We start from the raw sequence: 27,098 nt of genomic DNA on the forward strand, positions 1-27,098 counted from the left end.
TTCCTCCAGCACCCAAAGAATTGCATTGCTGATGTTAGGGAATAAAAGGCGGTCCCATATTTCCCAGCACAACAAATTTATCTTTCCTCCAGCTAAATAAAAAAATGAGCTTTTCAGAGGTATAGTTACATGCATCCTGTGACAAGCAGCTCCTGAAGCAAATAAAAAGACCCTATAACTTTGGGAGAAAGAGGCCCAATGCTATGCAAATTCAGAAGTTCACATCAGATCAGTCCTCAGGTTAGTGACAGGGCTAACATCTGGAGTCTGAGACCACGTAACACTAGGGAGAGGAGTCTCTTTTAATACTAGAAGGCAAACATCACTGCCGAAGTATTTGCACTGCAATCTCTGGCATACGGTGAAACACAGCCTGAAAATATTTACGGCAGAATAATTGCAGATAATCTTGTCCCATTCTATACGCTTTTCACAGAACTCTTTGATTTTATAATGCTTGCGTCTATGTGGCTCCCCAGGCACGATGTGTGTCGGTTTAATGATAGAGTTGCACTACACTGAGATTTCTAACTGCGTGTAACCCCTATTTGTGGGGACTCTCCTTCCTACACGCACATGAATGTGGCAATGATGTGGTTCTGTGCTCTGCATGGTCATCTCATATTGAGGACTCTGGTTAAAAGGAAAATATTTTCTTGAATTATAGCTATTAGACCAGGACTATTTTGGGAAACAAAATTACTCAGCAGAAGTGCTGGAACTGAATTGTAGTACGTGTAAACTTACATTTGGAATTAAACCCAGTATATTAAAATAATAAACCCCGCATGTCACATATTGGGGCTTAATAAGTTGCAGCAGACTGGGAACGATCATTCCTGTGCGGTCATATGAAATGATGTGGGATTTTTCCAACACCACGACTTCTAATGAAGAGTTCTGCTTTACCGTTATTATTACCACTTTGTGAGTGGTACAGGTCTGTTATTTCCACTAGGATTTGAAAACCTGAAAGCTGACAAATGAAAGCAACAAAAGATGGTGCTGCACAGTTTAAGCCAACAGAAGTATAAAGGAGAGTGACCTGGGTCTTCAGCAGGAGGCTGGGAAATCTTAACAAAGACCTAATAAATATTAATACTGAACCAGACAATTGCATGTGAGGAAATTATTTTGCATATGTTTCCATGAATTACGTATTCATATTCTCACCTTTCTGCTTTTCTTACAGTAGAATTTAAACAAGAACTGACCATGCAAGCTGTGGCTTCAAAGCCTTTTGAACTCCAAGCAAATGCACATGCAGATGGAGCATTCAGTCAGGCTCTTCGCTGGCTGCCATCCTTCTGCAAATGGCAGGAACGATGAAAGCAGCATAAATTACAGAGAGGAGCACAGCACAGAAAAATAAATGGCTACAGAACCCAGAAGCAATACTTCTGGAAGTCCCAGAGCCTTCCACTTCCCCTGCTAGATAAAGTAAAGAGATGAGTTTAACTCGGGCACATAAGGACAGCTTTTTCTTCCAACTTAATTGCAAGTAAAGCCTATGGAAGGTAATGCAGCTGTGAGGAATGTGACTGCACATGCCAGACAGACACTGCCAGCATCAGTTCTTCCTACGTTCCCCAGCCATTAAGTACTCACTGGAGGTCATGCCTCCAATGCAGTTTTTTTATTCTCCAGCTTTATTACAACACAGTGAACTCTAAAGAGTTCTAAACTCTAAAAGTGTGAGTTTATGCCAACAAGAAGCAAATTAACAACACATGTTACAGTATGTTTCCGCTGCCATCACAGGTGAACACAGCGCTTGTAAGAGATGCTATTTGCAGCTCTGTTAAAGCAAAGACCTTGGATCCAGCCCCAGCTATGGCACAGTGAGCCAACCACAGCTCTGCAGGAAGACACAAGGCTGCAGTGATCTAAGCAGTGCCTCAGCCAAACCTTTAACTCTGATCAAACAGAACACAGCACAGCAACGCAACCTTCCTCTGCACTGCCCTGTTAACTCATCGTCAGTGCAGCTACTCAGGCTGTTCCACCACCTTGCTGAATCCAAGAATGTACTCCATTAAATGTCAGCAAACTAATCACTAGTCTGTCAAAATGCAGCTTTTATGATCGCTGCCAGCTTTCACTGAGTGTGTATGATTTAGCTAGTCTCTGTTATCATTATCCCATGTAATACACAGATTGTCATTTTTAAACAAAATGTACACATTATAATAAAATCCTTCATATATACAGTACAGAGTACCATGCATCGGTGGTGCTATGCCATGTATTATCCAATAATAGGTATCACCAAATCATTTGCTTTCATAGTTCTCGCCAACAGATGATCACGGTCTGTTTTCTTCCAAACACCCACTTTGTTATTTCATATCCATTTATTAAGGAATATCCCTGTATCGCGAGCAGCAAGAAACGTGGAGAAAGGTCATAAACCAAAGTGCTGTGTCAACCTGCAAGGACCTGCAGAGGGCAGGACGATGAAGTTCACTGGTTTGGGGGTATTACCCAGCACACCAGAGCTGTTCTAAAGGTCACAAATCCTGTGCATAAACAGAGGTGTTGCTAACTAACCCTTGCTAAACTGACTGGCTACTTGCTTAGACAGCCCTAAACAAACATTAATTGAAACAATCCAGAGGGCACATTATCTCAGAAGTAACCAAAGATGTTCCGTTGACTTTGGTCTCAATTACTCAACAGCTTCCACACAGAAAAGGCACACTTGTGAAAGAAGCCAATCTACTGCTTTAGTATAAAAACGTAACTAGAAAGAGCTCATGCAGAACCCTATTGTTTCTGTGATCACTCCGTTTAGGAAAGCACAACTCGGAGAGGAAAAATTGCTAGAAAGCTGCTGTTTCACTGCATCATTTGTCTGGGAGATCTGAATCATCAGCTTAACTGCTGAATTACTCTTTCTGCCTTAAAATATGATGAGAGAGGGATTCTGAAGGAAACAGATCAAAAGGCAGCCCTTCCTCCAGCACTGCACCCAGTTGAAAGTAATTTCCTTTGTTCTTCATAGAGTACAAGGATCAGTCTTTCCATATATCTTAGCAATACTGAGAAGCAGATGAAGAAAAAGGATGCCTACTTCTCCTGTCTGTTTTGCTGCTTAGGCTTCTGCAAAATGAATAAGAAGAGTCCAGATTAGCCAGAGTTACTTGTTGTTAAATCTAGCAGCCACTTCAGCAAGAACGACAGAAAGCCGTGCAGTAACAGGATGCACAGTGAGGGTGTGAGGGCTGCTGTCCGTACTTTACAGGGAACCATTCTGTTGAATGGTGTAGCATCTGCTAAGCATGCTGTCAAAGTTGATGGTGTGTTGGTGACTGCGCAGAATCACTGAAAGACAACAAGCAATATGAAAAAGCAGATGCTGAAGACTCATAGGCGATTCAGGCCCTTGAAAAGGGCACCCATGAGAAGAAAGCTCCTGTGATTCAATTCAAGGGCTTCACATCTGGAACAGACACTTCTCTCAAGGTGCCATGGTGCATGAAGTGGAGCTGGTAACCTTAGAAAGACGCTCCAGAAGGCTGGATTCTTTACTGCAAAAACAAAGCTGGTAGACTTCAAGCAAAACTACATAGGTTATAATGAATATTTTTGACTGTAGGGAGAAAAATAAATGGCTTGAGTCCAGAAACTCTCTCTGCCTACATAAGCCTGTAGGAGATCCTTATTCAGCAAGTTTCCTACAAAAGACATTAATTTACTTTTTCTTGTTTAAACAACTTTCTCCATGTGAGAAATTCCAACAGACACAGGCTTGGAGGAACGAATGAGTGCTGCAAAGAATTCCATCCATTGCATACAGACACTTGTGACTGCTGCCATTTTGGGGTCCCAGAGATGATGCAGACACCGGGACATCAGTCCCTGTTAATCTGCAGCTGCTCTCCTCCTGGCAGTGCAGTTTGAGATACACGAGGTCCTAAATGGGCTCAGATGAAAGGAAAGGTTTCTTTTAATTGCCATCACTGTTAATGAACAACTTAGTCCTGTTCAAACATTCAAACTGCGATATGGGTGAGTGTCTCAGTTTATCATGCCCTCAATCTTTTGAACAGCTAAATTTTATTTGCTAAGCTTTGGCTGGTCCAAGAGGAACAAACTTACCCTGAGAGGGATTGGCTGAACTTGAGGTCTGGATTTTAGATAACAAAATGTTCAGGATTTGATGCAATTTTGCCTCAGCTACCTTTGCGCTGTCCTTGCAAACCTAGCAAGTAAAGCAAATTGCCCTGGAACCCTCCTGCAAAATAGAAAGGCATAGTCTCATTCCAAAGGCTTTTACTTGTACATTTTTTGTCTACAGGTTAAAGAGAAATGCTGAATCTTTGTGCCAAAAGGAAAAATACAAGCACAAATGGACGCGCTAATGTTAGCTATGGTTTTCTATGCAATTAGAATAGCCATGCGGAATAATTAAACAATGACAACATGCACTCCAAGTACTGTTGCATAATAGCTTCTCATGAATTTATTAATCAACACATCACTGATGAAATATTCAATATGTCAGTGCTGGGGCTTCCCGCTCCTGCTCCCAGAGTGAACTCCTTTCCTATCTTTCTGGCACACTCAGCCTCGGTACTATTGACATTTTCAATGATACCAGAGTTTTATCTTTTTGATTTTTTGAAGAAAAAACATTGCAATAAAGACAAAATATCAGCTGAGATGCCCAGCTGCCCACAGAAACAAAGGCCCATCTTCTGCAAGTGAGATTCAACTAATTCAATGCTAAGTGCTCTCTTACTTGCCAGTGGTATTCATTTAGTCCCTGACATCCGTTCCAACTGGAGTCGAAGGGTTGCAGCTGCTTCTGCAGCAATTTCCATTTCAGTCCCCACTGCAATGAAGCCCTTAGGAAATTTAGTGGGGCATCAACCTCATCTCTGAGCAACCTGAGCCTCATCACACCCACTATAAAAGATTTTTTGTTTATATCTAATCTAAATCTACCCTCACTGAGCTTGAAACCATTTCCCCTTTTTTTTTTTTTTTTTTTTTTTAATCACCACAGACTGTGCTAAAGAGTCTGTCCCTTTTTTTCCCCTTTAGTTTGCGGTCAGCAAATAGTTTCTTTTCTGCAAGTCACGCCATAAGACTGGAACTTTGCTGGTTTGGGGTGGAGGGGCCTTCATCTTTGAGTCTGATCCTGCAGCTCAACTACTACATCCTTTGGGAAGTCTGGTGTAGTCTTGTCTTGCCAATAAATTAAAAAAATAAATAACTAATGCTAAACACTGATATTAAACTTACATTTTTTCAGTTGGCACTTGCTGATAAGGAACAAAAGCAAAATACCCTAAACTAACTTTAAAAATAAGCAAACAAACACAAGTGTCAAATATTGTCTTCTTACAGTGCTCGTGATATTCTCTTAGCTCTGTGTACTCTTCCCAAAAAAGAAAGTATTACATATTGCAGTCCCACAGAACACCAAACACAGACATCCCCTGAGCGAACAAAAGAAGTTACTTGGTATAATAAACTATAAAGACAAGAATATGAGATTATAAGAAAACACACAGCTGTAAGCACTAACTGCAAGGCTTAGCATTCACCGCCATAACTTCTTTCTGCTGGGCTTACTCTGATCCCTTCCTTTCACATTGCTAAAGCAAGTGTTTTTTTTTCCATCATTGTGGAAATCCCATGCACTGTTTTTGCAAAGAGGAAGAGACACATAAATGAATCAGAAAGCCCCTCAAAGTCAGTGAAACGAACACTGGATCATGCATCTCTTGTTTGAATGTTTGACACCCCCCAAAAAACCTAAGAACCTCAGAAACTAAAAGCCTGGGGAATTTTCTGCTTTGGCAGGCCTAGAGTGAAGCATTAGCCAAACACATTGCTATTGGCATCCAGTCTTGGAAATTTTAACCCAGCAAAACCATAGCTTGCTTCAATATAATTAAAACAGATGCTCAAACTGGGGATTGCCAGGCTAAGTTAAGAAATTACACACAATATATTTTAACAATCAAAACGTCTTGAGTAATCAGGAGAGGTGGAAGTAGTATTTCTAGCTTTGAAACTAAATCAGGAAAATTGAAAACATTACACATAGCAGTAATTACATGTCAGTTTTCCCCCAGGCTCTAGAACAGTCAAAATGGACAAGTACTATTAAATCTTCTGTTCTGTAGGTCTTAATTTTTGCAAGCCATGTGCCTTTACCAAGTCTCATGACATTTTACAAAGAACTGTAAACCATCAGCCAAGCTCTGCATAAATGCATGCCATTTTCTCCAGAGCACTGCTAGATGTTTTGATGATATTGCTCAGATAGGTAAACTCACATCTATGAGGAAAGCAATAGTAGCATCAGCTACTTATGTGTGCTTCACTATATCTTGGTTGTGGGGAAAAAGAACCCATTAAGCAATTTAAAGATTGGTTAAGGAGAGCTCACGTCTAAAATCATTAGGGTCTTCTCAGCTATTCTCGTCAAGCTCCATATGGCCTCTATAGGAAGCAATTACCATTTTACAAGAAAAAGCAAGTTTCTGCCCAACTTGTTCAGTTTTTAACAGAGCTTGGTCTATTCATTCTGCTATATTGAAGTTACTCTCCTCATTTTTTTTAATGACTGCAGAAGCCATTCTGAACAGGGCTATTGTCTCTTGGACAAAGCTCCAGGTCTGATTTCCATCTGTATTAAATGCTCCTGATGACTCTCTCCAGACGTAAAGATGAACTTCAAGGAGTAGTATGAAACTCAGACAGATTGCCAATGTCAGAATGAAGTAAAGTGGTCTCATTAGAAGGGGAGAAGTTAGGCTCCCTAACATATAAAAAGAAAAAAAGCGAGCTACAAGCCATAAGCACTGATTCTATTTTCTTCATGGATGGCAATGATCCATATGGTGACATTTCATCTACAAATTTTGTATTTGTTAGCAATATTGAGTAATAGCTTTCTAGTCATGTGTTCTGAATTAGCAAATACCGCTGTCCTCAAACTGCTACAGTGAACTTGTTGCAGAAGTTACAGGAACCACAGACTTGCAAAGCTTAAGCACTGCTAATTTGGAGGCAGAATTTAGGTAATTCAGACCGCAGCAGTTTTACAGTCACACTCTGTAGGTCCATATGGATAAGATATAGGTAATGTATATAAGAAGTATATATATAAGAACATATATATATATATATATATAAGAACAGAAGTATTAACTTATATCAGGTCTAGGACATTCTGAATTGCTGTACTGAATCAAGTTCTAGCTGCAGGCTGAGCACTGCTCAGGCAGACACAGAATCCAGAGGCACTGAAGACTGCTCATGGGCAAGGCCATCCTCTGCTGAACACTTTCAGTGATGCTTTTTGCAATAAAATTTCAATTTACTAAGTAGTCTGGTTCCTGAGAGTTACACAGGCAGGCAGATTTCGTTTGCCTTCTTAACTTTGAATGAACAGATTATCTGCCTGTATTTTTCAATGTATTTATAGGAAAGCATTGTTTCTTTTATTGCTAATGTTAAATTAGAAATGAATACAAATCCAGTAAGCAAGTATCTCGTACACATTGTGAAACAATCTTCCAGAGCAGATTCTGTTTTTCAGCAAAAGCATAGAAGTCATTAATTTGGAAGGCAAAGGATGGGTCCTATGATCAAATTTACGGGATCAGTTCTCTGTTCGTCCATTTTGAATAGAATTCTCATGCATCTTACACAAATGTAATGGGAAAAAAAAAAAAAAAAAAAAATAACACTACCATTTGTCCTCAATTGATTTCTTTCATTTTCTTTTACGTCAACCAGGTAATTTCTCATATGCATAGGAAAACAGCACTTGATATCATAAAGTACCACGACGCAGTGTGAAAATCTGGTAGTCAGGCTATTTCTAGTGATCTCATGGTTCTGCTATGGTTCATGAATATAGAAATCCATTAAAATGCTTTCATTAATCCCTGATGCTTTTACTGTATTCAAAAGGCATGCAGCTTAAATACTGAATTGTACAATAGGCTTTAACCTTCTGCCATGCCTCCCTCCTGAGCCTCATTGGCTTAAGAAGGAAAACAACTGAAGAACTTAAACTATGTCAGTGAAAAATTTAGAGACAAGTTAGGGCAGAATGTTTTGCAAGGCATGACTACCGTGACTATCAAATCTGAGTGAATAATCAGTATTCTGAAGGCCACAGTTCATCATCTTTTTATATGAAAGAGAAAATATAGCTTTACCTTGTTGAAAATGGGTTGTGCGACCTACATACAAATTAAGGCAGACAGGAGCAATAAAATGAAGCATGGTGGAGGAAGGCAACATGTTCATTTATTAAAAACATGCAATGTATCTATATTTCCCCCTCAAGTCATTGAATCTCACTGAATGTGAAATGCTGTGTGATTGCCTTAGCTGTTGTTACTATGAAGACAGCTGTACTGTTAAAATTAATTTCCATTCCTTCTGCTTTCAAACTAACAGCTTTCAAAAGCAACAATAAAAAGAATGACCAAAGAAGATGAAAACTTACCAAATCTAAATTCTTCCCTCCTCCTCACTTAAAAGCAGCGATGCTTTTTCTGTGCTGTTGCTTCTGTAGCCTTTGGGAGTGGCTCTAGACATAGGTAAGTGGTAGCAAAACTGCCTTTTAAAAGCAAAACATCTCCATGAATAGAATAATATGGCTTTCTGCCTCCTGGATCTCTTCAGCTACCCCTTATCAACTAGCAGTGATCAGATGACTGCAAATATGTGCAGTTCATAGAGCCAGTCCCAACTAGTAGCCAACTGCTGCCATTTTCACGTTGACTGAAATTTCTTTTAGCTCTCTTCCCCCTCAAAATCACTCATTCTTACCTAATGTAATGCTTTGTGGACTCACCCAGAGTTGTTCAAAACAGCTACAATCCGGTGGAGTGAGACAGTTCTTTGTAAAGACACGTGGACAGGAGATGTGCAGAGCATGTGGGAACCTCTCCGTTGGGTCACAGGAGTCAGGTCAGGCTGCCACCTACAAGGATTGAACCACTCTGCTTATAAATCCTGTTGTTTGCACAGCTATGCCTTCACCATCAGAAAGCTGTCTCACAGCAGGACAAGCACACACCAGCTATTTTGTGAAGTCCTTGCAGAGGGGCATTGCATGTAGCATTTGCCTCAGCACAAACACAAGGTCAACGTCGCACCTCTGCTTCTCACAAACAAGACTTCCATCCCAACCTGCTGGCTGAGGTGAAAATTTCTACTGCCATCTTGAAGTGAGATGACTAGCTCCAGTTAATCAGGATGCTTTATGGAGAGATAATTGAGATGTTTAGTGGCTTCATCCAAAAGCATGCCTTGTTTATCCTTGTTTGCCCCAGCTACCCAGCTCAGCTGCCTTGATCAAGCAATTTCATAGCTAGAAAAATCTCACAAATTTAACAGCTAGAAAACAACCAGCACATCTATCTATCTTTTACTTTATCACTCAATAACTCTGAATGGATCAGATCAAGGAAAAAAAATAAAAAGATGCAATGAGAGGGAACTGGTGTCTGCAACACGAGAGGTTTGTTTGAAAGGTGATCTTAAAGTAGCCTCCCTCCACATCCCTCCACAACTTTTTCCATATTCTACCAAACTTTAAGTGGCACAATCACTACAGAGTCCTGCAGCTTTCACTGACAAGTGTTTTCCGGACCAAAGATGAATGCTTTCATAAATTTAAAAACCAAGCAAGTAAAGTGACTTTTCACATCTTCTTTTGTAATACAAAATCGAAACAGTCTTATTTTCTTCTTTCCTAAGACAGATTTTAAATTGACTGCTATGCTGGAAATGCACTGGGGACATTCATTCTTCTCATTCCGTGTTTAAAGATTAAGCTCTTCAATTATTAAATTGTACTCATAGCCAATAAGTTGCTGTGCAGGTCATCTTCAAAAGTAGGTGGAATCTTAGTAATCAGAATACTTGAAAGAAGGACGTATAAGCAAAACTGCTGTGCACAGATCTGAAATTTGTATTTCTGATGAAAACCCTGGAGATCTGCTGTATCAGTTTACAGCTAAACTCAGGCTTGCTTGCAGGGGCCCAGATCACTTTTTGTATTTTCCAACAGCTGCACAACACACAATCCCCATTCCCAAGCCACCACGCAAACCTGTGTACTGCAGCCATCTATGGGGATAAGCCACATTCCCACTTATCAAACTGTTGGTGCTGTCTTTACATGCAAAATCACATCTAATTAACAGAAGGCCAGATACCATAAGGTATCCTCTACTAGAGGCATCACTGCTGCAAGAAGGACAGGCAGGTTAGCAAAACAGCAACCCTTCCCTTGTATTTCTTGCATCTATCTCCAGCCACAAAATCCAGCATAACACCTCACGATAGCTTTCAGAATCGCTTTCCAAAACTTGGCCAATGTGAGGCCTTGCTGTTTTATTCTGACCCACCAGCTCCAGGTGATGGAGGCCTTGATATAATACTCAAGTTAGCTCACTTCTAAAGTTCCTTTCACATCTACTACCTCATAAGTTCCTCCACAGACTTAGCTAAGCTGAGACTACACAATGGGACAGGAAATAAAACAAACAGTCTGACAAAATGGCATCTGACATAGTAGTGTGTGTGAAGCAAAGGTGTGTCACTGAATTCCTCTATGCAGAAAAAATGGCCCCCACTGACATTTACTGAACATCTATGGAGAACAGCAGTGGATGTGAGCACAGTGAAGGATGGGTGGTATGCTTCAGCAGTGGCAAAAGTGACCTGCTGGTACAGATTTTGACAAGCCCAGCATGCAGGCTGTTGTTCATCACTGCTGAAAATGCAGAGCTAACGGTGGCGACTGTGCTGAAAAAATAATGTTTTGTAGCTGAGAACTTGCTGTATCAAATAGTGTTACTGTGCCCTTTCTATCTGTTGCCATGGAACTAAATAGGAGGCATTTATTTTGGAGCAACCTACATAAAATTGACACCTTGAAAATAAGCTTTATTTCAGTGCTGATTTCTGCACTGTGCAGCCCTCGTGCAGGGCTCGTGCCCTGAGATGGTGTGATGCAATGATCCATTTCAAACCAAGTCCTGCAAAACTACCAGGCTTCAGTCAAGCACCAGCACTGCAAGAGTTAAGAGCATGTGCTGTACATCACTGGTGGGAATAGCTCGGGAAGCAGAAATAGTAGGAATAGGATCCTTTACAATGATTTCAGTTTTTATTAACATATTTTTACAGGATATCCCAGTTAAGCCAGACAGCTTGTTTACAATAGGGCCCTGTCCAAGGACAGCTTAAAACTATTATACAGTACATACAGAAGGACAATACAGGCCCAGTACGAGCTACCAGCAGGCAGTAAATCATGTCAAAGCCTCATGTTACACCTGATTAACTACTTGGCTCCAGTGCTGCAGTGTGTTCCAGGAATGCCTGCTTCAGTGTCGCTAAGACTTGTCAGGGAATTTATGCCATCTGATGGCAAGTTTCATAAAATAGTGCCTCAGTGTATCATTGAAGAGGCATTGCTTGGCATGAATGTTGCAGCATGCCCTTAGCACCCGCAGTGCCCTCTGGTGCTATGCATTCCCTAAAAAGTGACCCAATGTCAGCCTCGTTTACAAGACAAAAACACATCATTTGGGTCCCCAAAGGATCACCTAAGCCTGGATTATATCTCTATCTGAATTACGCTTCATCAAACACTTCATAGCTCTATTCCTCACAAATCAGTCCATTCTCTAACACGGTCACTGCAATTAAATGCCTCCCACCATTTGATTCTGCAAAATGGCTTTAAAATATGCGTTCTTGTCAAATTGGCAACCTTACCTTTTTCACTGAACACACAAGCCTGCTGGCAGACCATATAGTGAAACCTTTACACCGTCTGAACATAAAGGAAACTGTTTATGTGAGGTTCAAAATCAATCCAACCTGCTAAAAGAGGCAAATTTCAAAAACATCCTAAGATCCACAGGATGTATGGTGTCAAACATGCAAGGCACTGTGGAAACCAAGTTATAATCCTTAAAGAGTCCATATTTATCCACCTGTCTCTCAGAAAGCCATAGAGAATTAACTGAGATGCAGTGCACCTTGATCAAGAGTTAGAGTCCTACAAGTCAGCAGAAGTGCTTCTTAATTGCAAAATCCATTAGCTCTGGCTCTGTGTGTGCAGCTTCTCCTAGAGCCCCGGAGGAACTCAGATGGCATTTCCTTAGAAAATGGAGGTGATATTTCAGCTTTACTCTTGATTTCACATACAGGGGATGTGGTGTAAGTCAGGTCTCTCTGCACAAAATATAAACGTGGTGCAGAACCCAGTAAACCGATCTCTTGATTTTAGCATGCTGCAACACACAGGGTAGGCTGGGCACCTGAATTCTTTCTCTTGCTTTCTAAGTGAGGCAATTTCACGTTCTAAATTATATCACAGATCACAGTAAAACACTGCCTTCTAAAATTGAACAAGGAGTCCAATTAAAATAAGAGCAAGGCTTCTAAAAATAACAGCAGAACAGCAGAGCAGGCATCCCTGGACTGCAAACCTATTTCTCTACTAAATCATAAAAGCATTTCCACAGCAATAGCTATCACAAGAAGAATTGTTGACAAATGGAGAACGTGATATTCAATCGTCTTTTCCTGGAAGAAGATGACAAAAAGTCCTTCTTGGTTTTAGGATGAAGTAAGAACCAAACTAAGTACTGAGGTCGCAGCAAAACAGATACGTGCAACGTTTTAAAAATCCCTACACCTAAATGCAGATCACCTACAGACACAGTCACTTAAGGAAGAGGAGGGATCTGCACTGTACCACTCTTGTGGCCTGCTCGTATGATTACTTGTGCAGTTCAGAGGCAAGAAAGAAACCAACAAGACCTTTCCAGAAAGGCATCAAGTAAGACATGGATGTTGGGCAGCAGGGAACAAATCTCAGCTGGGAACGAGTGAAACATGAGGAAGCACCTCATGGTGGGAAAAACGTCTAGGCGTGGGTCAGCTGAGGCCAGCTTTTCAGAGGACTTCTCTTTCTGAATCCTGAACAACTTGTCCTTACAGGTGGCACAGCATCAAGGGACAGTAAATCCAGCAGGACCCCTTCAATGACAATGATTCAAAGCTTACAACTGTTTTGCTGGGGGAGAAAGATGGGGGGCAGCAGCCAAGGAGAAGCTCAGCCACTGCTGAACTGGACCACAGTAGCAGGAACTTAGCAAATTGCTGCCCAAGCCTTTGGGTGAGATGTGGCCAAACAGCTGCAGAGCTGTGACAGGAGCCATTGGGCACCGTGCATCGACTCAGACACAAAGCACAAGGTCTCCTTTGTGGCCAAAAGTCATGCCAGCTGCTCGGCAGGGAGAGGTCAGGCCGCAAAGGCAAGGCTAGGTCTGGGAGGAAGCTTAGCAGTTGCCACAGACATTTAGTTGCTGTCTGCAGGGCTCAGCATCTTCAGCAGACTTGATCCTTGCCAATTGGAGCTGAACTTTTTAATCAGCTCTGTTTGGGAATATAAAAAAGTTGATTTGCTTTTAGCCAGTGTATTCATCTTCAGCTGGTTTTGTTTAGTAGAAAAAAAAAATCAGGTCCAGCCTCAACTAAAATAAATTCAACCTTTCAAAGTTCCAGCTGTAACTGAAAATCTGTGACTAAGTCTAGCTGTACTCATTGCCTTGCTCAATTGCCTGCAAACACAGAAATGGAAGCAGTGCTATCAGCCTGTACCAGGTGACTAAGTGCAGATATTACTTACAGGTGATTTTCTTTTCCTGGTCTTGCAAGTCTTTGCCCAGAGCATCAAATACCAAAGCCATGATGTGTAACACCATCTTTCCTGTTGAGCTGAGCTCTACCATTCCACAGCAGTGTCCAAGAAGTCCTGTGCCTGTGGTAATTTGGTCTGTGAGAGGAGTCTGTAAGACAAAATTGAATGGAAAGCACTGTATTCTTTTTACAATCGATCCATGCAATTTTTAAATTGACTTTCAAAAATGCACCAAACACGCCCAGGGGAAAGAAACCAACGATGCGAGTTGCTGCCTGAAACCAGTGTACAGGTAATAGAGTGCATTTATTGTGGTGGTGATTGAAAAGAAACTTTACATAGTGTATTTAGTAAACTCGCCACTTCCCCTTCCACAACAAAAAGTTTAATATCACCTACAGTTACAAACACGGTACTACATGTCTTGGTTTCCCCAATTCTGAAGTCACTGCTGCAAAGCATTGCACAGGACACATGCCTATAGCAGAGGGCTAACTACTACTCTCACTTAGCTGTACCAGCAGATTTGAGACATTATTATCTCAAGGCACAGATTTGTAAGAAGTGACTTGACTACAAATAGGACTGCTTTCTCATACAAAGGCATGTACGTTCAAGTGCAGCACTGAAAGATAGAGTTCTGTTTTGCCAGTATATCAGGGTAGATCAATTCTTGCTGTGGAACAACAAAGACGGGTTCTGGAACTCAGGTTGTCCCAAAATCTGGGAGTTAGGAGCAAAACTGCTTAAATTCATGGCAAGCCTCCAAATCCTGCCAAGCTTTCTCTTAGTTGACTTCAACCAAAACCTAGAGAGCTACTAAGACACCTTTTGTAGGTCAGAGAGAAAGCATAGTTGGATGAAGCCTGAAAAAATAAGCTTTGGTTTTCTTAATATTTCCTTCAATTAAAGCATTCTTATGGTAGTAGTTAAACAATAGAGCGGCAAGTTTTAGCGTGTGCTCTGACATGGCATTTTACTACCTCCAAACAAGCAGCAGAGTGAGATATCAGAGACATGAGTCCTGACTGTTAGACTTCCACTGAAACTACACCTACAGTATTTCAGCAGAACAACAATTTGCACTTGCATCATCTTTTCCCTTACAAAAAGAAAACAAAACCAACACAACTTGATCAGTGTTTCCACAAGAAGCTCTTTCTCAACTAAAATGATGCATCCAAACAGATTTATGATGCATCCTGTTTAGTCATGAAAGTATTTAATTCTGAGTGAGATGAGTGTACATGGGTGCCTGTTCATGACTGTACTCCTGTCTTCAATATACATATTTATAATATATAATATATATATATATATATATTAAAATCATATGTATATTATATATAGGCAAGGTCAAAAGGGAAAAAGCAGGGAAAACACAATTTAAGGTTAAAATTTCAGAAGAGATTAAGAAAGTTAGAAACAATAAGAGTGTATTTAAACACTAATCTTAGCAGGATTTCAACCCAATATGGTAAATGACTGAGATGGTGCTTAAAATGTCCTATGTTGTACTCAATGCCCTTATTTAACTAAGTTATGATGATTTTAATAGCACCGCCTACTTGAAAAGGTTTAGATAAAATAATTCAGGTTATACCATGAGCCGGTCTTAACAAAACCACTGCCTGTGCCATCACAATAGTATTCTTATTCAAAAACATTTGCAAGATGGATTCAACAGATGGGGAAACAGAGGTATAGAAAGCAAAAAGCTCACATGGGCTTTGCCACGCAATGTGCAGCTGAGCAGTGTACCCACTGCTTCAAGCATTGATCACTACAGTGCTGGCACCTTTCATTCCCACTTCTACATTTCTCATGCCCATGGCAGCACACCCATTTACCTTGTGGCGATAAGCACTTTGGATGAGAGGTGCACATGACCATGAATGAAGTCAAGGCTTCTAAGCACTACTGCTGCACGTACAGTCACTGCATTAATAATCCAAGTCTGGCTATGGGCTGGAGTGAAAGAGGGATTTTTTTTTTTTTTTTAAACCATAATAAGCTCATTATATACTAATTCGATACCTCTACTTTGCATGATGATGCACAACCTCACCCACTCTAAAGCATCTGTGTGGCCATCATGCTATTTTTCTTCAGGGCAAGCAAGTGTACCTCTTGGAGTTTAAGGCAGACAAAAACTTAAAAAGAAGGGACAAAAAAAGAACCATAATTACTGAAGTCTTTGATGACAATACCAAAATACTGAAGAAGATACGAGAACAAACAAAGCACTTTACTTATCACAGTGAGGAAACACTGTGATTCAGCAGATCTGGAATCAAGTGGCCTTCTAAGATGTGAATCTGGACATTGCTCCTGGATAACACAAAGTGTCTCTTCCCTACCTTCATGAACCCAGGCAACGTAGCCTGAAAGCAAATGCCTTCATGCAATTCAAATGTGGCCGCCTCTGAGTCACCACAGAACTCCCACAATAGTACATAACCTCCTGTCGTTTGAGAACCTCATTAAACCTATCAACACTCGTATCTCAGGCTGATGAGAATTCAGAGACAGTGGTATGTTTTGCTGTCCCCTAGTTATAATCTGCTGAATTTGGGAACTCCCTTCATAGTTCTTCTCCACTGAGTGATAACAGATAAATCACAAAGACCAAAGATTCCTGAATTTATACCAAATTAGAATAGTCTGTTTGAGAAAAAAAAAAAAAAATGCAGTTCACAATGCAACATGATGATACTAGTTTTCTGCAAAGCATTAGATGAACTACTTCCTGCCACCTGCCAAGTAAGCAGGAAAGCTTGAATTCCCATAAAGCATGAGTAGCTTTGTGATTTTGCTTGGTTCTCTTTGGCAGATGCCTCGTATCAGGTATGATTCATGCCCCAGCTGTGCCACCTTGAGCCATCACCATCGCATGGCTAGCATAAGGGAGGGTGAAACACTGGCTGGCAAAGCCCCCCAGCTGCCTGCTTTCCCCAGAGGGCTCCAAAGCAATGGATCACAAAGAAGGCTCAACAGCATTCAGTAGCATGGTGCCTTTCAGCACCGCTGTGAGTGCTCTGTGCACTCAGAAATAGCTTGATGTCATTTACTTCTCAGTAGCAGCATTTTAAATACAGAAGTGTGGCTTGTAAAACAAAGTTAAAAATAAATCTACCTCAAAAGATATTAGCATCACTTTAACTGAGAACCTCTAGTTCAGTTCTCAGGAGTACACAGGAATCAGTGGTTTCTTTCTGGCAGAAGATAACGCTCGTGGTGTTGGTTATCTGCTTTGCTGCAGCAACGAGCAGCACTTCACAGTCGCTGGGTCACAAGTAGGTCAGGTGCCCTCACGCAGCACTGTGAAAAACAACCTGTACACACAGTCTGATTTTCTGAAAGATATGTGTACACATTCGTAGGCATGAGAAGAACTAAACAAAGCAAGCACTGGGAAAAAAAATGATGAGAACTCAAAGATCTTTGCCTAAATCTTTTGGTTGTGAATGAAAACTACTGTGGCAGCACTCCACAGTGCATTTCTGATGCACTATTTTTTTTCCCCCAGAGGAGTAAGGAAATGCTCCAATTTTTTCCAGACTGTGATCTAGATGGCTGAGCCACCAGAGTGCCTGTATGAAAATAGAATAGGCTCAGATTCTCACCAGGCAGATGCTGCAGATCATACCCTAAAGGAAAGAGGAAAACTGAGATCACAGGTTCCCACTCATGCCAATCAATGTTGCAAACTGTTCAAAGGGGAACCCTTTATCTCGTGTTCAAAGTATTGAGAGATGTGAAAACTGCATATCATTAAATATTAGAAATGATTAATGAGTCAAAAAACATGAGGAAGAAAAAAGTGATTTCCAGCTTACATTTTAAGAGTATCTCCTTTTTTATTAAAGACAAGACCCTAAATGCACTTACAATAAAGTCTGAATGATGTTAGGAGCCTAGCTAAGAAACAAAGACCTCAGAGTGTCTGCCTGGTCTTTTACACACCTAGAACAAGTGAGCACCTGAGCTATGGCATGAAAGTCATACCACCCCAACCCAGATCTTTCAGCAGCTCACTGCCCATCTCACCCCTAACACCATTCTGACTCAAGACTCTGTGATTTGGCAAGAGCGCGCTTGGTGCACTCTAACCCAGAGCACAAGCTTCAACAGCACCCAACACGCAACAGTGGCAGGGAGGAATTCCTGTTGCAGACATCACCTTGCCTTGAAATCTATGTGCCGTCTTGCAAAAAAAACACATAAATCAGTACTAGGGTATTTATTAGGACACAAAAACTGCAGTTTAACTTCCTTACCATGCTGAAAGAACCCAGACATGCAGTCTCTTCTCCTCTCCCAGCAGACTGCTGTAATCCTCACACTACAGGCTGCTTCACAGTATTACAGAGGGCAGAGGAGGAGTACTTTCTCCCACAGCTGAGGCTGTGCTAACTCATCCAGAACACGAATGAAAGCATGAACTTGCCCAGCATTGTTAATGTCCAACCACAAAGGCTCACATCTGCTTCTGGGAAGAAGGAAGCCAGGTTTGGATTCCTTCTCCATGTACATCGCGACTGCTTCATACGCAGTACAAAGTCCTCGAATCTTATGATGGACTGCCTGAATTATAAGGCTCCAGTGAATCAGCAACTCTCTCCTTAAACCTCATTTTTTTCTCCAGGAGAAATAGAGAACGCCCATCCCTACCCTGCATGAGCATCATCACCATAGCACCTACAGGGAAGATGCAAGACGCAAGTTTGAATGACCTCAGACTGTAGAAAGAATTGAGCTTTTGTTTGGTCCCTTTTGGCTACAGGTTATTTTCTTCTTTACTAACATCTCTCTTCAATGTTATTGAGCAAGCTGCTCTAGCGAGAGGTGTTCCTGCCTATAGCAGGGGGATTGGAACTAGATGTTCAGTGACTAGATGACCTATAGGTCCCTTCCAATTCAAACCATCCTATGATTCTAAGATTGAGCTCTAGAAATCATCTTTTTCCCCTTGTAAACACAAGAGAACAATGCAAGTTTTGTTCACATCATTAGAACAACTCTCAATGTTAAATTTCCATATACAGTTTCAGTTCTCAATGTCCTTTTACACCACCAGGCACTTTGGTTGTCCTCTAGTGAAAACAAACTCATTTTCATTTCCGGTGTGAATCAATCTCGCTGAAAACTGATTCATACTGAACATTTTGAAACAAATTGAAAAAGCCATCTGGAAAATTCAGAAAAGATTTTCAAAATACATACAGGATCACAACACTCATCCATCTCTTTTCTCCCACCACCACAGGAACTGCACTATGTGAGGGACACCACAGTTTGCAACTCACCTTCCCATGGCAAGGGCCTGTACCAGCAATGTGCCAAGGGAGTGAGATACAGGAACAGAACAGATCTATAAGAGAAAAATTGAGCCCCAGCAACTTCTTACAGAAGGCCTGAAATGAATACAAGGATTAAAGCCAACACTGCTTTCAGACAGCCTAGAAGGAAGACAATAAGTCCATAACAGGCACTATTGCCATTCTTCTTGTGATATCCAACGATACAATTAAGGTCAACTGTACAACTGCTTTCAATTTGTTTTGTTGGTGGTTTTTTTTTTTCCTTATAGCCTAGCCAAGGGGAAAAAAAAAAAAGACATTCTGAAGGAGTGTGCTTTCTTATATAAACAGCATAAATAGATAAGCAGTTTCAGGGAGCAGCATAAATCAAGAGGTTATTTTACTGCCACCAGAGTTAAAAACCTTAATTTTAATACGGAGTATTTCAAACGTTATCAAGCAGAGATAATCAAACTTTGGTTTAATTGCTCCCTTTGTGAAAAGACTTCATTAAATTAATTAACCAAGTTATCTTCTCAGAGTATGATCCATTTCTAATTCTAAACCTATCGATCTTTTTATTTGGAAGCCATTGTTCAGCATCAAATTGCTTTCTGCAATCAGCATATAGTAGTGAGTTTAATAAAGCTCAAGGACTCCTCTAAGGTCCTAAGAGACTGAGAAACAAAAATATTCATAAATATCCTGAGAAATTACCATTATGCATAGTCATCACAACCCCAAGTATAGAAGGCAGTAAGAATTTAAGTAACTATTGACAGTGTGAGTCCCAAGTGCAATTACTATGAGAAATTCTCTTTTCTGTCATCCAGTTAGTGCTGACTTCCATACCAATCAAGTGGCATCACCAAGAGATTCCTCTTTTTGCCCTCCAGGTTACACTCCACAGGAATATGTACACAGAAACACTCTCGCCCAAATCACATTGATTTTGTATTTCTTTCTCACACTCTGCTTTGGAAAACAGTAATCACAAAGTTCTCAGTTGCCATGCAAATAAAAAGGATCATTACCAATGGATGAGGAGGCTTGTATCAAGTAAGAAAAAAGCTTCCCGAGAGTCCAGTCTGCACTAAACTGAAAAGTCCATTAAAACAGTGCTGCTAGAATTCCACCAAGTCTACATAACTCAGAACACAAAAGGAAACCTGACTCCAAATTCATTCAGGAAAAGCAAAAGTTGAATGTACATGAGAGCTTTTAGGAGGTGGAAGAGTTAAAGAGTTCGTACATATCAAAGGATGGAAATTGCTGAAAAAATACTTAGTATAAGGGGGATGTTAAGCAAAGTAGATTGATGAAATTCCGCATATACAATTTTTCCTTATCAAAAGATGGTTTCATTTACACTATAAGGCAGTACAAGACCCCATGAGTTCATTCCTTTCCCCTTGCTCTTCTAAACTACCTTGTCTGCCGTCACTTCTTTCCGTGCCTCTTTCCAGCCTTTCTCCACAGCTGCCCTTTCTCTAAACAACAGCAGACTGACATCCAGGTGGAATCGAGGCCTTTCAGATAATTTTTCATCAACATGAGGATTTGCGTGGTTACGGCAGGACCCCAAGTGGCATGTGCTTTAAATGGTGTAAGAGAGATGTGCTAGAGAGATTTACGTGATGTGTTAATTATTTTTTTTTCTAGCTGATATCTTCTTGGATTTGAGTGAGGTGTGTATACTTACTTCAAACAGATTTATATACTTGCACGTACGGCTTACTCACTACTGGAAGAAGGAAAACATTTTTTCAGCATTTGAGAACAACTAAATAAACAAACAAAACCATTTATTTCTGAGCATAACAATCAGTCTTTTAGCTACACACAAACACAGAGCCAAGAGATCTTTCTAGCACTCATAAACAGCTTGTTAGAACGTGCAACTTCAGGACAACATCACTGTTCCTGTCTTTTTCTCCAAATAGAGGACAGTAGTGGATGTGACCTGCACGCACGACTGCTGATTTATGCTGTGCTGACTCGGAGGAACTACACTGCCAGCAAGACAATTTCTCATGATTACAGTGTTTACAAGTCTCACTGAGTCCAGAAGTCCTTGTTTTGAATACAAGAAGAAAAACTGTGAACGTCTCAGACACAAGACATAGTGCATGTACCGCATGCTCTAGCTAAATGTCTCCCTTATGTAAAAGATAGATGAGACATACTCTAATTAAGGGTTAGTCAGGGAGTATAATGACCAGAGGCCAAACACAAGAGATGATAATCTTGATTACAGGTTGGTCACACTGATCAAAGTAATATATTGGCTCTATATTCCTAGAAACAACTTTGTGAACTTTTGATTAGAAGATTACTGTGTCCAAAATTCCTTCTCCATTATTTGAGACTTTTTCTTCCCTTTAAGTAGCCCACATAATTTAGCCGTTTGCTTCTTATTCACCTGCTTTTACTGGAGCTAAGCACTGATGAAGCAGAACGAAATGTTTCGAAGCACAGATTAAATTTGACCTACCAAACTCAACAAGGGCTCCAGCCTCTGTGGCCTGTTTTCCCTCACTTTTCTCTGCACCTCCACCGCAGGCTGCACCCTGTGCCCTTTAATGTGCAGTTTCAGAAATTCCCTTCCACCCAAGGGCTGCCCCAGGCTCTTTCCTTCATTTCCTTCTTTCCTTCACAAGCACCATTTCAGCCTGTTTTGCCTTGCCCTGCTGAACTTTCTTGCCAAGGGGAGCCAGAACTGCCCATTCCTCAGCTTCTCCTGTCATGCCAGGTGTTTCTGGCGCTCCTGGCCTGCCTCCTGGCCCCTTCCAGGTGTTAGCAGCACTCACTGCTTGCCTCAAACCAAGCACCTCCATGCTTCCTGCCTACCCACACACTCTCCTCCAGAGCCCTATTGGGCTGACCCAGGCCATCTCTTTCTTCCCATTTCCCCACTCTGTAGCAGTTCTCCTTACATCTCTAAGCACTGTCACATCCTCCACAGTGTGCAAACATACTCCACTGACCCTTCTTCCCAGAGCATAGAGCTCCGGCACGGTCACTGCTCAGCTAGCTCTGCTTGGGTTCCCCCTCCTTCTCCCATGTCTCTCAAGAAGCATTTCAGCTCCCTGCAAAAACCCTAAAGCCACCTTTTGCTCAGCTCTGACTGCTTCAGCACCTTCAGTTTCTCTTCCCCACTACCTGCAGTGACCTGTTCCACATATGCTTTAACTTCCTCCTGGCCCCTTGCTTAAGCCTTTGCAACCCATGTCTTCTTCACAGCCATCAGTTCCTGCACCCTGCCAGTGCTCTGTGCTTGCCACCCTTACCTGCCCCCTTCACTCCCCCAGCAGCTCAGACAGCCATACCTTCCCTTTCCATTTTCAGCCACGCTTCAACACACTGGATCCAGTGGGACCACAAGCCTTTTTATTCCTTTCCTTCAGACAAAACATACTTCCCTCCATCACCTCCAATGAGTTCTGAGAGGCCCCAGAGGTCCCCTCATCCCTCTACAGCATCCCCTCACTGAGAGAACCTCCTGCCTCCATGACAGTCTCTGCACAGCCACTAGCTGCCCTCCCTGCATCAGGAGGAAGAAGCAACCAGCTGTTTGGGCACTGAGCTCTGACCCTCAGGCAAGGAATGGCCTTCAGTTATCCTGGGGAATACTCTGAGTTCTTTCCTCTGGAAGCAAGCCTGAATAGATATTAAAAGAACAACATCACCTTAACAACAGCCACTCCCCCACAGACCTTGTTTTAAAGGTTAGGGGAGAGAGAACCAGCAAAAAGGAGCCCTGTTATTAGGTTATTTTACTGGGATGGTGTGATCTACCCATCCTCTTATCATTATGGATATCAGATGTGAAAGGATGCTTAGAGAATGAGTACTTAATCTAAAAGAAAGGACAGGTAGTTATCAATATTTATTTAGAAGCTAAAGAAAAAGTGCAGTGCAATAGTTCCCCCTACTGACAGCATAAAATTAAATGGCTAATAAATGTTACTTATTGGGTGCTCTTCAAACTGCTAATTCAGTGTCCCAGCGTCTCTGCTACCTGAGCCTACTAGTACACAGCAAACCACCTGAAAATCAGCTGCTCTGGCAATGATTTGCCTAATGGAAAAGAACCAAATCCAAAAAAACTCTAGCAGATCCTCGAGGTCACTCAAAAGGGCAGTATGCAGTCCCACAGAAAAAAGGATTACTGAACTTGTGTGCTCTGAATGAACCCGTGGGATATCTGTCAGCAAAAAAAAATAAGACAGGAACATGGGTGAAATGCGGCTGTATCTCCTCCTGTGAGTGCCAGAGTCTCAAGGACACATGGCAGGCCTGAGCAGGCTCTTGCCAAAATTCATCTGAGTTTAGGTCTGACCTTTGCAGACAAAGAGGGAGCATGACTTACAAACTCATCCGCAGCCCCTGACAAAGGGCACTGAAAACATTCTTTCTGCTTTAGTGTTGCCTCTTTGTTCTAATGACAGCCAAGTCAAATCAGACCCAAGAACAGCCACTCACATGAGCCAAAATGTAGTTGGGTACGACATGTGCATCTGGCCATTGGTGGCAGCAGCAGCTGGCTCTGCATCCATAGCTTCCATTTCTGCTGTGGAAAACTAACATGACTTTGTACACTGGTTATTTTACAAGAACAAAAGGCTGAAGAAAATCCTGCAGGACATTACAGCCTGACCTCACTTGTAAAACATAACGAGCAAATATGCAGCAGTACAGCATAAAAGAATAACAGATAAATACAGAGGTTACTGAGGCATGCACTAGAAGACTTGATTCAATAAGTGGGGATTTTGCAGAGATCTCTTATGATCCTGGCTCTCACATTACAAATGCACCTGAAAAAAAAAATGCTAAATGCTTTTAAAGTAAATGTCAGATCTCATTTCAAGCACACAGACAGTGAAGATGACATCCACCAGCAGATCTAGAAGTTAGCTATGTATCAGAGATTCTCACATCACTTTCAATTCTCTCTCTGTGCTGTCTGGAAAATGTAATTACACATCGCTAGTGACAAGCACCTTCATTTTAACCACACTCCTGCACCTGGCTATCTCACTTCAGTAAGGCTTCCTATTGTTCCCAGCACAGAATGCTGAACCACTCCGTCAGCTCACGGGCAGCATGTGAGCACACCTTCCCTTTGCTGTTCCTACAGCCTGGCACAGAGAAGCCCTGCGTATGACTGGGGGTTTGGGTAATGCACAATATAACCCACAAAACCTTAATTGCTCGAAAGGATCCCATTTAGTGTGGGTTGCAGCTGCTTGGTCAGGTGGATGTGAAACTATGACAATGCAGCATTTTCCATTTACTTTGGCTTTAGCAGCGTTGCAGCCACTGCTACTCTGATCCTCTTCCGGTAAATGAACTTCTTTTGGGGAAAAAAGTACCTGGAGCATTCCCGCTGTCATAGCCTTTATGATGATAAGGAAGATGTCGGACTGCTAACTCTCTGGGGCAAGGACTGAGACTTTTATCTCAGAGAGGAGCTCCTGCATCTCAGGCACTGCCTGAAACAAAACACCCGTAGCTGCTGCAGGAAGTCACAGCGTGTGGTGTGGTTACGTTCCGCTGTTGAGCTGCTCTCGGGACAGCCCCGAGCCCTTCAGCTAGAGTGGGTCACAAAAGGCAGCGAGCAGGGTCCACGTGCAGGAGAGGCACTGGCCCTGTGCCTCCCTGGAGAGGAGGAGAAGCCCTTTGCACAGGCCACAGCGCCACATTATAAGCTGAAGAATTGATTGATGTTTCGGGGTACGTTTTGATAAACAACCTCCTTCTGGCCATTTCTTATCTAAGAGCCAACATTTTACCTTTCTCCGCTATCTGGTCTGAATGCACCTCATCACCAAAACCAAAGCAATAAGGCAGCCACTGAGAGTTGTGCTACTCGTGATGTTTTTGAACTGTGACACGGCCCCATTCCACTCCCCCGGGGCGGCGAGGGCACAGCTGACGCACAGGAAAAGCCACCGGGACAGAGCTGGGGCAGCATAAAGCGTGGGGCAGACGGCAGCCACGCCTGGGGACACCGCTAACAGCTCAGGGGCCATTTGCACAGGCAAGTTGGGGGGCTCTTTCTGTCTGTCCGTCTGCCTGTCCATCTGTCCATCCATCTGGAGCCTTCAGGGTGCCCTGAGAGTGGGGGGAGGGGAGGGGGGAGGAGAGTGTCTTACCTAGACTTGGGGGCCTCATGGTCCTGGAGCTCCCCACTGCTCCTGCACCACTGGGCCGCTCTGTCGGGGGAGGTTTCTCTGCCAGAGGGGACTGTAGGGAATGTTGTAGGAGTAGCACAGGTCATAACTGTAGACAAAACCAAAAGCATCTGAATGAGCACCTCACAACGTGAAAAGTGAGACACTTGCACTGTCAGTATTTCATTTGCTCTAGCTTGATGCTAATTTTTAAACGCGGTACATTTCTGCAAGAAGCTTTCAGGGGAGATCCAATATAAATTACAGGAGTCCTGAGCTTTTAAACTTTTAGCACAACTCCCAGGAAAAGGAAAACCTGCAGCAGGATGCACTGCATTGAACGTGTTTCCAGAACCCTGGGTACAGACTAGACCTGCCCTTTGCAAGCTCTGGGGCAATGCCAGCAGCCCTGCACATTGCTTAGAAGTCCAAAGAGGTTGCAGCATCTTTATTTTTTTTTTAATTTGTATAAAAGTGCAAAGTTTTTAAGACTTGATGGGTATCACAACCACCACAGTTTGCCAGAAGCTGCAATAAAATTTCTCTCTGAAAGCAAGCAGGCTTACAAATCTTATTTTCTCAACATGAGGTATTGTTACATTATGATTTGGTTTTTGTAGGTATCTCAAGAAATAAGGCCTGTGATTTCTTTGTAATTACCAGCATAGCAATAGAGATAGGAAAATGTTCCTATATATTGCTCCAAAAACATATATTCCGTCCTTTGAAATGTTGACATTATGGAACTATGATTCAGAGTTGGAAATGGAAAAGCTTTTTATAAAAAGGTCAGCTTTTTATAAAAACGCCAATTTTACAAAAACACCAAGATGAAACCTCATCTTTTTAATTTTCAAGGAAAAATGTCCCTCCTGCAGTGCAATCTTTAATCCACGGCACTGTATTGTACATAGTTTGTTAGTGTGAGCAAAGGCGATGAGGAGCAGACAACCCCTGGTAAAGGACAAGGCCGTGGGCAGAGCTCACAGGAGGACCAAGGTGGAAGGCCCCAGGGTGCCCCTTGTCTACTTATCCATAACGGCCTGTTCCCAAACTACTGCTGACTTCTTCTGCAGATGACACAGCTAGAACCACAACCCAGCAAAGTCTGCATTGAGGCAATGTTTATCTCTCAGTGCAATACAGAAGTATGTCAGTTGTTCTCAGTGTATCCTTCAGTGCAACACGGGAGATGTGATAATGCTGGAAAGACGTGGAAGTGTAGGTAGGAGCAGTGACATAATCCAATGGGACCCTTCAGAGCAACCTTCAGGCTTCTTTAGTATAGCGTGGGGCTAAAGCAGAAAATCAATTTCTGCTTTTTTTTTAATATGAGCTTATTCTACTTCAGCTTTTGAATATGCTTTTCTGTACCAAAAAAAAAAAAAAAATCACAATGGAAATGTTTTCATGAGTGGGATTAATGATGATGTGATGCAACCTTAGAGAACAGATGTCAGAAAGATCATCTTTGCTCAAGTACGAAAGGAGTCACTGAGGTACCTGCTTTGAGAGTCCACTCACCCAAAGCAATCTCTTCAGTCCACGAAAGCAGTGGCTATTTAAACACAACTCAACCCACCTAAAATCTGTAACTCTCAGTAGAGAGTCCAAAGTTAAATCCACTGGGGTGGATAGCCAAGCCAAGAATTTCAGAGCCTGTGACTGGGTGACCCCATTGTTGCTTGTCTTTTGGTTTTCGTATGGCTATACCCTTCCCAAGTTCTTTTTTCTTTTTCTTTTTTCAACACCAAATCTCAGAATTCTATGCCAAGTAAAAATGGAAAAGATATACTGGATTAATAATTAACATTCTGAAGTAAGCAGTCCTCTCCAAACAGAAGACATGGGGCTCTAGCAACAGCACAACAACATAAAATGGCATGAATTCATTGTTACAAGCAAATT

General features: G+C 41.9%; 1 protein-coding gene across 2 annotated transcripts in view; it reads left to right on the forward strand.

Annotated features, from left to right (window-relative positions):
* Window positions 1-24,684: 24,684 nt before the first annotated feature.
* The window catches only part of STAT4 (signal transducer and activator of transcription 4), a 39,235-nt gene continuing 36,821 nt past the window's right edge, over window positions 24,685-27,098 (forward strand). The window contains exon 1 of one of the 2 annotated variants that reach the window (XM_042874400.1): window positions 24,685-24,750. The gene's annotated coding sequence lies outside the window, so the exon portion shown is untranslated. Of the gene's footprint in view, window positions 24,751-24,977; window positions 25,058-27,098 lie in introns of those variants that run through there. The other variant, XM_042874399.1, reaches the window with a different exon arrangement.

Source organism: Lagopus leucura, unplaced genomic scaffold, assembly GCF_019238085.1.
Source record: "Lagopus leucura isolate 7727_CA_CO unplaced genomic scaffold, USGS_WTPT01 Super-Scaffold_100012, whole genome shotgun sequence".
NCBI lineage: Eukaryota > Metazoa > Chordata > Aves > Galliformes > Phasianidae > Lagopus > Lagopus leucura.